Below are 9,832 nucleotides of genomic sequence, written 5' to 3' on the forward strand. Positions count from 1 at the left end.
TTTACAGGTAATTTTGTAATTATTTTAACTAGGTAACTATTAAATAGTTATTAACTATTTAATAGCTATTGTACCTGGTTAAAATAATTACAAAGTTGCCTGTAAAATAAATATTAATCCTAAAATAGCTACAATATGTTATAATTGATAATTGTACTATATTAGGGTTTATTTTACAGGTAAGTATTTAGCTTTAAATAGGAATAATTTATTTAATAAGAGTTAATTTATTTTGTTAGATAAAAATTATATTTAACTTAGGGGGGGTGTTAGTGTTAGGGTTAGACTTAGCTTTAGGGGTTAAAAAATGTATTAGAATAGCGGTGAGCTCCGGTCGGCAGATTAGGGGTTAATGTTTTGAAGTTAGGTGTTGGCGATGTTAGGGAGGGCAGATTAGGGGTTAATACTATTTATTATAGGGTTATTGAGGCGGATTAGGGGTTAATACATTTATTATAGTAGCGGTGCGGTTCGGTCGGCAGATTAGGGGTTAATAAGTGTAGGTAGGGTGGCGGCGACGTTGGGGGGCGGCAGATTAGGGTTAATAAATATAACATAGTGGTCGGCGGTATTAGGGGCAGCAGATTAGGGGTACATAGGGATAATGTAGGTGGCGGCGGTGTACGGAGCGGCAGATTAGGGGTTAAAAAAATTTAATAGAGTGGCGGGCGGCGTGTGGGGGGGACCTCGGTTTAGGGGTGCATAGGTAGTTTATGGATGTTAGTGTACTTTAGAGCACAGTAGTTAAGAGCTTTATAAACCGGCGTTAGCCCAGAAAGCTCTTAACTACTGACTTTTTCTGCGGCTGGAGTTTTGTCGTTAGATTTCTAACGCTCACTTCAGCCAAGACTCTAAATACCGGCGTTAGAAAGATCCCATTGAAAAGATAGGATACACAAATGGCGTAGGGGGATCTGCGGTATGGAAAAGTCGCGGCTGCAAAGTGAGCGTTAGACCCTTTCCTGACTGACTCCAAATACCAGCGGGCGGTAAAAACCAGCGTTAGGAGCCTCTAACGCTGGTTTTCACGGCTACCACCCAACTCTAAATCTAGGCCTATGGGACTTGGTTAAACTAGCATACCCTACTAAATGAAACACCAATCCCAAAACCTCCTCAGCACATTAAGCACATCCCACCAGGGCCAGATTTATAATAAGGCAGAGTAGGCATGTGCCTACAGTTGCCTTCTATAGAGTGGTGCCTATCCCTATCTACTATAAATACCGGTCAGCCAGCAACCTTAACTAAGATGGCCCCGTGCATGCACAACGAATCCTTGTTAAGGCCGCCGCACACTCGCGGTGCTATTGTTTCACTGCCGACGGCCATCTTGGTTTAGGTCACCGGCACAGTGGTTAGTAGGGGGTTCTGTAGCGTTTCAGATTTTGGTGCCTACAGGCACCTGCAACCCTCATGACTTCCACATCACAATTGCCCACTAAATAACAAGGGAATACTCTAGGGATCTAGCACAGCAATATTTGTTTCCCTCTGATAGACAGGGCTTAGTCTAGGGTTCTCTCTTATCCTTTTTCAAATCTCTTTTCATTAACAAGTAACATTGTTGAATCTTTTAAGTGTTAAGGGTCCCTTTGGTCTTTTGAATCCTTTGAGGTGTTGGAGGGTTCAATGTGGTGTTGGGGTACAGATGGGGGTTTCATGCAGGAGGGACTGCTAGGGACTATTGTGGAGGAGGGTTCATGTAGGATTGTCTCTTGGAGGTGGTTCTGTGGAAACAGGGTTTTGGGGATTTATTGTAGTTGGGGCAGTTACATATGGAGGCCTGGACGACCTATAAGGGTCAGGCCTGATAGAGGTAAGTGTGATTGGGGCTGTGTAGTTGTAATAATTAGCTGTAGTTGTGGGTCAGACTATAGTTAGGTGAACCAAAGCCACAGTTATAAAAAAAAAGGGACAATTTTGATCAGAAGCATTTCTGCAAAATGCATTTATTAGTTAAACATAGTTAAAGATATACTAAACCAATTTTTTTTCTTTCATGTGGATATAGCATGCGATTTTAAGAAACTTTCTAATTTACTCCTATTATCAATATTTCTTCGTTCTCTGGCTTTCTTTATTTGAAAAAGCAGGAATCTAAGCTAAGGATAGCGCTTACTGATTGATGGGTAGATTTAGCCACCAATCAGCAAGCACAACCCACGTGTTGAACCAAAAATGGGCCGGCTCCTTACCTTAGATTCCTGCTTTTTCAAATAAAGATAGCAAGAGAACGAAGAAACATTGATAATAGGAGTAAATTAGAAAGCTACTTTAAATTGCATGCTCTATCTGAATGAAAGAGAAAAAAATGGGTTTAGTATCAATTTAATGCTATCAGTGTTTCATTGAAAGCTTTCTAACTGCACACACAGCATAGTGAACATCCACCCGGACAGTTTACATTTACTTTGAGAGCCAACAGATTTGCATATTGCATCTACATTTACATGAATTGCATATTTATAATTTCATGCCACTGCTAACACTCAAAACATGCACATGCTCTCTATGCATGTACTTGTGGCATACATAAAGATGCTTTGTGCAGCCTGCACAGTATAAATGAAAAATGAAATAGTTAAAGCTTTTGCTAGAGGCTTTTTGCTAAAACGTTTGCTTAAATTGAAATGTGTTGACACAGTTTAAGGTACTCTATAGTATATAGCCCAATTATGATTTATTGGTTTAAAAAAAAGCTTATTTCCATTGTTCCTAGTTCTTGAACTTTGTCTATGACACAATTAAGCACTGTTTCAATAGAGCTTACATGTCAGTGAGTCTTCTGATTTAATTCATACACCTGTGAACCTGATTTCCTATATGGTGCTAATAAGAGCTGAATGTTGGTTTCCATTCTGTAACTACCTCAATGGAAGTTTTTAGAAGTGATGTACAGGGAAAAAAAAGGGTGCCTGTTTAAGCAGGGAGTTATATAATATTATTTATACTGGATTCATTTGTATTTATTTTTTGGCTGTGAAGAGAATACCCCAGGATCCTAATCAGGGGTTATAGGTTCACGGAGGTTAGACAAATACTTTTGATGCCCTAAATGGATTTCATGCATGAACTAGTTTGGTAAATGCAGGCTTTCAAAATATGTGGTCTGCTTAGCAGTGAGCTGATATATGGCACATTTTCTACAAACTATCCATCAAAGTAAAAATGTATTAGATATTCCATAAATGATTTAATTTTACATACTTTGAATTCTACGGTATAAATTTCAGCCAAATATTTCTTATCCCGGACAAAAAGTATTTTCATTACTTAGACATGCTAAGAAACAGCTCAGTTATAGCAATTGGCCAAAGAATTATGATATGCGTCGGTTCCATTATCATACCTATTGTTCTCCTGTCTGTCATTAAATCATCTGCAGGAAAGTCTTATTGTTTGACAAGTTGCAGCATGGAAATGAGCTTCACTTCACCGTTATATGGAATTGTTTGTTTCCAGGGATATAAAGCTTTCTTATTTATTACATAAAACATATCTCAACCAAAGCCAAACCTTTTGTAACTACCACAAAGTAATAATTTATTAAAGGAAACAACAAAATAAAAGAAAAAAACATAGTTAACTGTACAAAATGAAACATTTTACAGTATAATTTAATAACTGTTGCAGATTTTGGGCTAGATTACGAGTGGTGCGCTAACGGGTGCGTGCGAGCGGTAAGGGGTTTATCGCGGCTCTTTGAGCACATCGGAAGTATTGCATGGATTAAGAGTTGAAAGTAAACGTGTTTGCTTGAGTGCAATTAAATTTAACATGCATCAGGATTCAGATCTCTGCTTAATGGTTATGGTCGACAAAAAATTGCACAAAAAACATCAAAATTACATTTAAAATTACAGTTACACAGATAATAACACTGTCTAATAGAAATTATAAAAAAATGCATAAAAAATTTATAAGGGTTAAAAGATATGAGGTCTCATAAAAAGGCTGCAAAGAGCTATAACAAAGAGATGCATACATATACATGTCTAAATATGTATATGTATGTATGTATATATATATATACAGGCAGTCCCCGGGTTACGTACAAGATAGGGACTTTAGGTTTGTTCTTAAGTTGAATTTGTATGTAAGTTGGAACAGGCACTTTTTTTAGGTGAAACTCTAGCCAAACATTTTTGTTTTTGTTTTGAATAGCATAGGATAAAGTTTGTTTTGCTATCTGTGCCCCTGTTCAGAAAATTTCACATCACTTTCTGTCCTTGTGACAATTGGATTTTCAGTATTTTGGATTATCCTGGAAAGAAGGATTGTCGATAAAGCTCTATTTTCTCTGTATGTAAGTACGAGTTGTACTTAAGTCGGATGTCTGTAACCCGAGGACTGCCTGTATATATATATGTGTGTCTATATTTGTGTACTTATGTATTTATGTGTTTACATATGTATATATGTATTTACGACAAACAGTATATGCACATATAAACACATAGGGGCCAATTTATCAAAGCGTCAATCTTGGTGCATTCGCTGGAGTCAATACACTCGCCAGACATCGCTGCCGCAAATCCACATACAACTCCCTTATTTATTAAAAAGTCTGTCAAAAACACGTGCATCAAGTACGGAGCGATGAGCATCGGACTCTTGATAAATAAGTAATCGATGTCGCAGATATTCTGTTTTTTTCCAACTTTATTTATACCATTTCATTACTGTCCATGAACAAGCACATTTCTCTAAAGCTAATCTTTTATTTTTCATCTGTTAATGTCCAAGAAATAACTAGATTTATACCTGAGCAAACAATAATATCTCGTTGTTTTATTTATTTGTTATACAAAACATCTTATATATAATAGTTTCACATAAATTAATGTGTATTTGTATTTCTAGAAATAATGATATGACTATCTCATGTTTTTTTCTTTTATTAAATGATTATTAATGCTAGAATTTGTACATATATCTTTGCACATACTTTTATATATATATATATATCTGTTATGTCAGAAATCTTTTCCAAACATATTTACATGTCCCTAAATTTTATTTTGTTCAAAACAATGTTGTCTTTCATATCTCTGTATTTATTTATACTACTATATGTATATAGTGTAAATTTATTATTATTCTGAGGAAGAATAATTGTGAATATAACATGTAATCAGGGTATCATAGGTATTTATTTGCAAACAATGGATATTTTAAGAGCTTGGTCAGTTTTCTCTCTGCACCTGTATAAACCTTCCTGATTGCAGTGTAGTTTAAAACACCACCCCTACACAGGTGTTATAAAATGGGCTGGCATATAAGATGACATTTCTTAAGGAAAATTAAATTCAAGAGAAGGAAGAAAAACACTGAAAATAGCATGACAGTAAAGAGGCAATTTTAATTTCTGCCGTATCTGAATCATGACAGTTTAATGTTAGGTGGGCTATCTCTTTAAGCTATCGGGGCCTATCTGTCAAGCATCGCCAGAAACACCAGTTATGAAGCAGCGGTCTAAAGACCGCTGCTCCATAACCTGTCCGCCTGCTCTGAGGAGGCGGACAGACATTGCTGCAGTTCAACCCGATCGAATACAATCGGGTTGATTGACACCCCCCTGCTAGCAGCCGATTGGCCGCGAATCTGCAGGGGGCGGCGTTCCACCAACAGTTCACAAGAGTTGCTGGTGCAATGCTGAATGCGGAGAGAGTATTGCACATGGTGGCCTTTCATAAATAGGTCCCATCATCTTAAGATTATATTGAATCAAACATCATTCGAATTTTAAAATTATTGTCTAAAATATTACACTGTGGGCTCCATGTACTAACGGGCGGGTGGACAGCTTCTCAACTCGCAAAGCTGTCTGCCCGCCCGTCCTCGCTACACATGGGCAGTGGATCTGTTGATCCGCTTGCCCGTATGTATCATTACACACTCATCGGAGTGTGTAATGTCTGCCCCTTCATTCGCACGACTGAAGGGGCTGTCAATCACCGAGAGCAAACTCTCTGTGATTTTCCCTCGCCACCTCAGAGGTGGTGTAGGGTGTTAGAGGCAGCGGTCTAAAGATATTCATAAAGTTTCCAATTTACTTTTATTATCTAATATGTTTCATTGGCTTGCAGCATCGAACATAACATTTCTGTGTTTTCAGACTCCTATTGATTTCTATGGCATTCGTGGGAGCAGGATAATTTAGAGCTCCACTTATAATCTAGCCCTACTTGGCAAAAAAAATCCCTTTTCTAAAACACAAGTAACCACTCATCCCCCAAATAAAAAGCATATCTTTAAAAACATAAACTAAAAATTGTCCATTAGTTCTTTCGAGATTTAAAAAAAATATATTTCCTAAAAAAAGATTGCATTTGGTAGCTAATTGCCTTAAGACCGCTGCTTCTTAACTTCTGTTTCCGGCGAGCCAGAAACTTTGCGTGCTTATTAAATCTCACCCTAACACTTTACTTCAGGTCTCAGGTCGAGCTAATTCTTCTAGCAATATTTGGGCTTTCACTCAAGTGCAAGCAGTAACTTTCAACTTGTAATATGAGTGATATTTAGTGCTGTCAGTTTCTCCATTAAAAGTATAGGGCGGCATTAAGGGATATCGGCCATACTAAACTTTCTCTGGTATTTCTTTTTTACCATGGCTTTGTGATGTCAATATTACACTAATTTTAATGTGGTCCAGAGATATTTATATTGTGCCACGCGCTATCATTATTGCTCTATTTGTAATCTGGGCAAAAATCTTTAATTTTAATGCTGCTTGCTGGCAAATACATGGGAAAGATATGTAAGGAGAATATAAGCTTTGTTTTTGAATAGCATTCTAAGCCAACATGGCTGCCTGAAAGGTGAAATATTGTGCATATTAACCCCTTGAGTGCTAACGACGGATCTGAGCCGTCACAGAGTTTCCCACTCTGGTGCTAACGACAGCTCAGAGCCATCACTAGCACTCTCCCACCTTGAGGGAGATCTGGGGGCTCCCAACTGCTCCTACCCCGGCAATCGGGCTTGTATAGTGACAGGCATCACCGGGGCTTCATGTAATGCACGGTGACATCACGCGCAATGATGTGATGACGTCACTGCGCAACTTTGTTTAAACTTAACAATGTTTTGTATAAGAAAAGGGGGCATGGTGCTTAGAATCCTGTATCTCAGGCATCTAAGCATCTACAGACCCCCAAGACCCACCGTTGGAAAGGTAAACCTTTCCAACAGTGTAAATCTTGGGGATCTGGAAAAAGAAAAAAGTTAAAAAAATAAAAAAAACTTTGAACAGCTTAGCACCCAGGTGGGAAAGTGCTTAGCACTCAAAGGGTTTAATGATCGGTGTATATCAGACAGGAACGCTTGATTTGGAATAGCAGCTTGAATTTTGCTGTGAGTGTGCAATCTTGCTTGATTTTTAATAAGGACCTAAGACATTATGCTCAGTTATTGACAACTACACAAAAGAACAGCAGCTTAAAATGTCATTTAAACGTAAAGGCCTAGATTTAGAGTTTGGCGTTAGCCGTCAAAAGCAGCGTTAAGGGGTCTTAATGCTGCTTTTTAACGCCTGCTGGTATTTAGAGTCAGACAGGAAAGGGTCTACCGCTCACTTTCTTTCCGCGACTCCAGGCTACTGCAGATCCCCTTACGTCAATTGCGTATCCTATCTTTTCAATGGGATTTGCCTAACGCTGGTATTTGGAGTCTTGGAAGAAGTGAACGGTACAGCCTCTACCGACAAGACTCCTACCGCCAAAAAAAGTCAGTAGTTAAGAGCTTTATGGGCTAACGCTGGAACATAAAGCTCTTAACTACTGTGCTACAAAGTACACTAACACCCATAAACTACCTATGTACCCCTAAACCGAGCTGCCCCCCACATCACAAATCCTCTAATAAAATTTTTTAACCCCTAATCTGCCGACCGGACACCGCTGCCACCTACATTATAGCTATGAACCCCTAATCTGCTGCTCCTAACATCACCGACACCTATATTATATTTATTACCCCCTAATCTGCCCCCCAACATCGCCGCCACCTACCTACACTTATTAACCCCTAATCTGCCGACCGGACCTCGCCGCCACTATAATAAATGTGTTAACCCCTAAACCACCGCACTCCCGCCTCGCAAACACTATAATAAATTGTATTAACCCCTAATCTGCCCTCCCTAACATTGCCGCCATCTACCTACAATTATTAACCCCTAATCTCCCGCCCGCAACGTTGCCGCTACTATAATAAAGTAATTAACCCCTAAACCTAAGTCTAACCCTAACACCCCCCTAATTTAGGATTTATATTTATTTTACAGGCAACTTTGTATTTATTTTAACTAGGTACAATAGCTATTAAATAGTTAATAACTATTTAATAGCTACCTAGTTAAAATAAGTACAAAATTAACTGTAAAATAAATCCTAACCTAAGTTACCAATAAACCTAACACTACACTATCATTAAATTAATTAAATAAATTACCTACAATTAGCTAAACTAAAATACAATTAAATAAACTAATCTATAATACAAAAAACAAAACACTAAATTACAGAAAATAAAAAAATATTACAAGAAGTTTAAACTAATTACACCAAATCTAAGCCCCCTAATAAAATAAAAAAGCCCCCCAAAATAATAAAATGCCCTACCCTATTCTAAATTACAAAGTAATCAGCTCTTTTACCAGCACTTAAAAGGGCTTTTTGCAAGGCATTGCCCCAAAGTAAGCTCTTTTACCTGTAAAAAAATACAACCCCCCCAACATTAAAACCCACCACCCACATACTCCTACTCTATCCCACCCAAACCCCCCTTAAAAAACCTAACGCTAACCCCCTGGAGATCTCCCTACCTTGAGTCGTCTTCACCCAACCGGGCCGAAATCTTTATCCAAGGTGCGCAGAGGAGGTCCTTCATCCAGTAGAAGTCTTCATCCAGGCAACGTCTTCAATCTTCATCCATCAAGAGCGGAGCCATCTTCCAAGGAGCCGACGCGGAGCCATCCTCTTCATCCGGAGTCTGCTAACACAATGACGGTACCTTTAAGTGACGTCATCCAAGATGGAGTCCCTTCAATTCCGATTGGCTGATAGGATTCTATCAGCCAATCGGAATTAAGGTAGGAAAAATCTGATTGGCTGATTCAATCAGCCAATCAGATTGAAGTTCAATCTGATTGGCTGATCCAATCAGTCAATCGTATTGAGCTTGCATTCTATTGGCTGTTTCCTACCTTAATTCCGATTGGCTCATAGAATCCTATCAGCCAATCGGAATTGAAGGGACGCCATCTTGGATGACGTCACTTAAAGGTACTGTCATTGTGTTAGAAGACTCCGGATGAAGAGGATGGCTCCGCGTCGGCTCCTTGGAAGATGGCTCCGCTCCGGATGGATGAAGATTGAAGATGCCGCCTGGATGAAGACTTCTACCGGATGAAAGACCTCCTCTGCGCACCTTGGATGAAGATTTCGGCTCGGTTGGGTGAAGACGACTCAAGGTAGGGAGATCTCCAGGGGGTTAGCGTTAGGTTTTTTAAAGGGGGGTTTGGGTGGGTTAGAGAAGGGGTATGTGGGTGGTGGGTTTTAATGTTGGGGGGGTTGTATTTTTTTTTACAGGTAAAAAAGCTGATTACTTTGGGGCAATGCCCAGCAAAAAGCCCTTTTAAGTGCTGGTAAAAGAGCTGATTACTTTTGTAATTTAGAATAGGGTAGGGCATTTTATTTATTTGGGGGGCTTTTTTATTTTATTAGGGGGCTTAGATTAGGTGTAATTAGTTTAAACTTCTTGTAATATTTTTTTATTTTCTGTAATTTAGTGTTTGTTTGTTTTTGTATTATAGATTAGTTTATTT

The sequence above is a fragment of the Bombina bombina genome, chromosome 1 (genome assembly GCF_027579735.1).
Source record: "Bombina bombina isolate aBomBom1 chromosome 1, aBomBom1.pri, whole genome shotgun sequence".
Classification (NCBI taxonomy): Eukaryota; Metazoa; Chordata; class Amphibia; order Anura; family Bombinatoridae; genus Bombina; species Bombina bombina.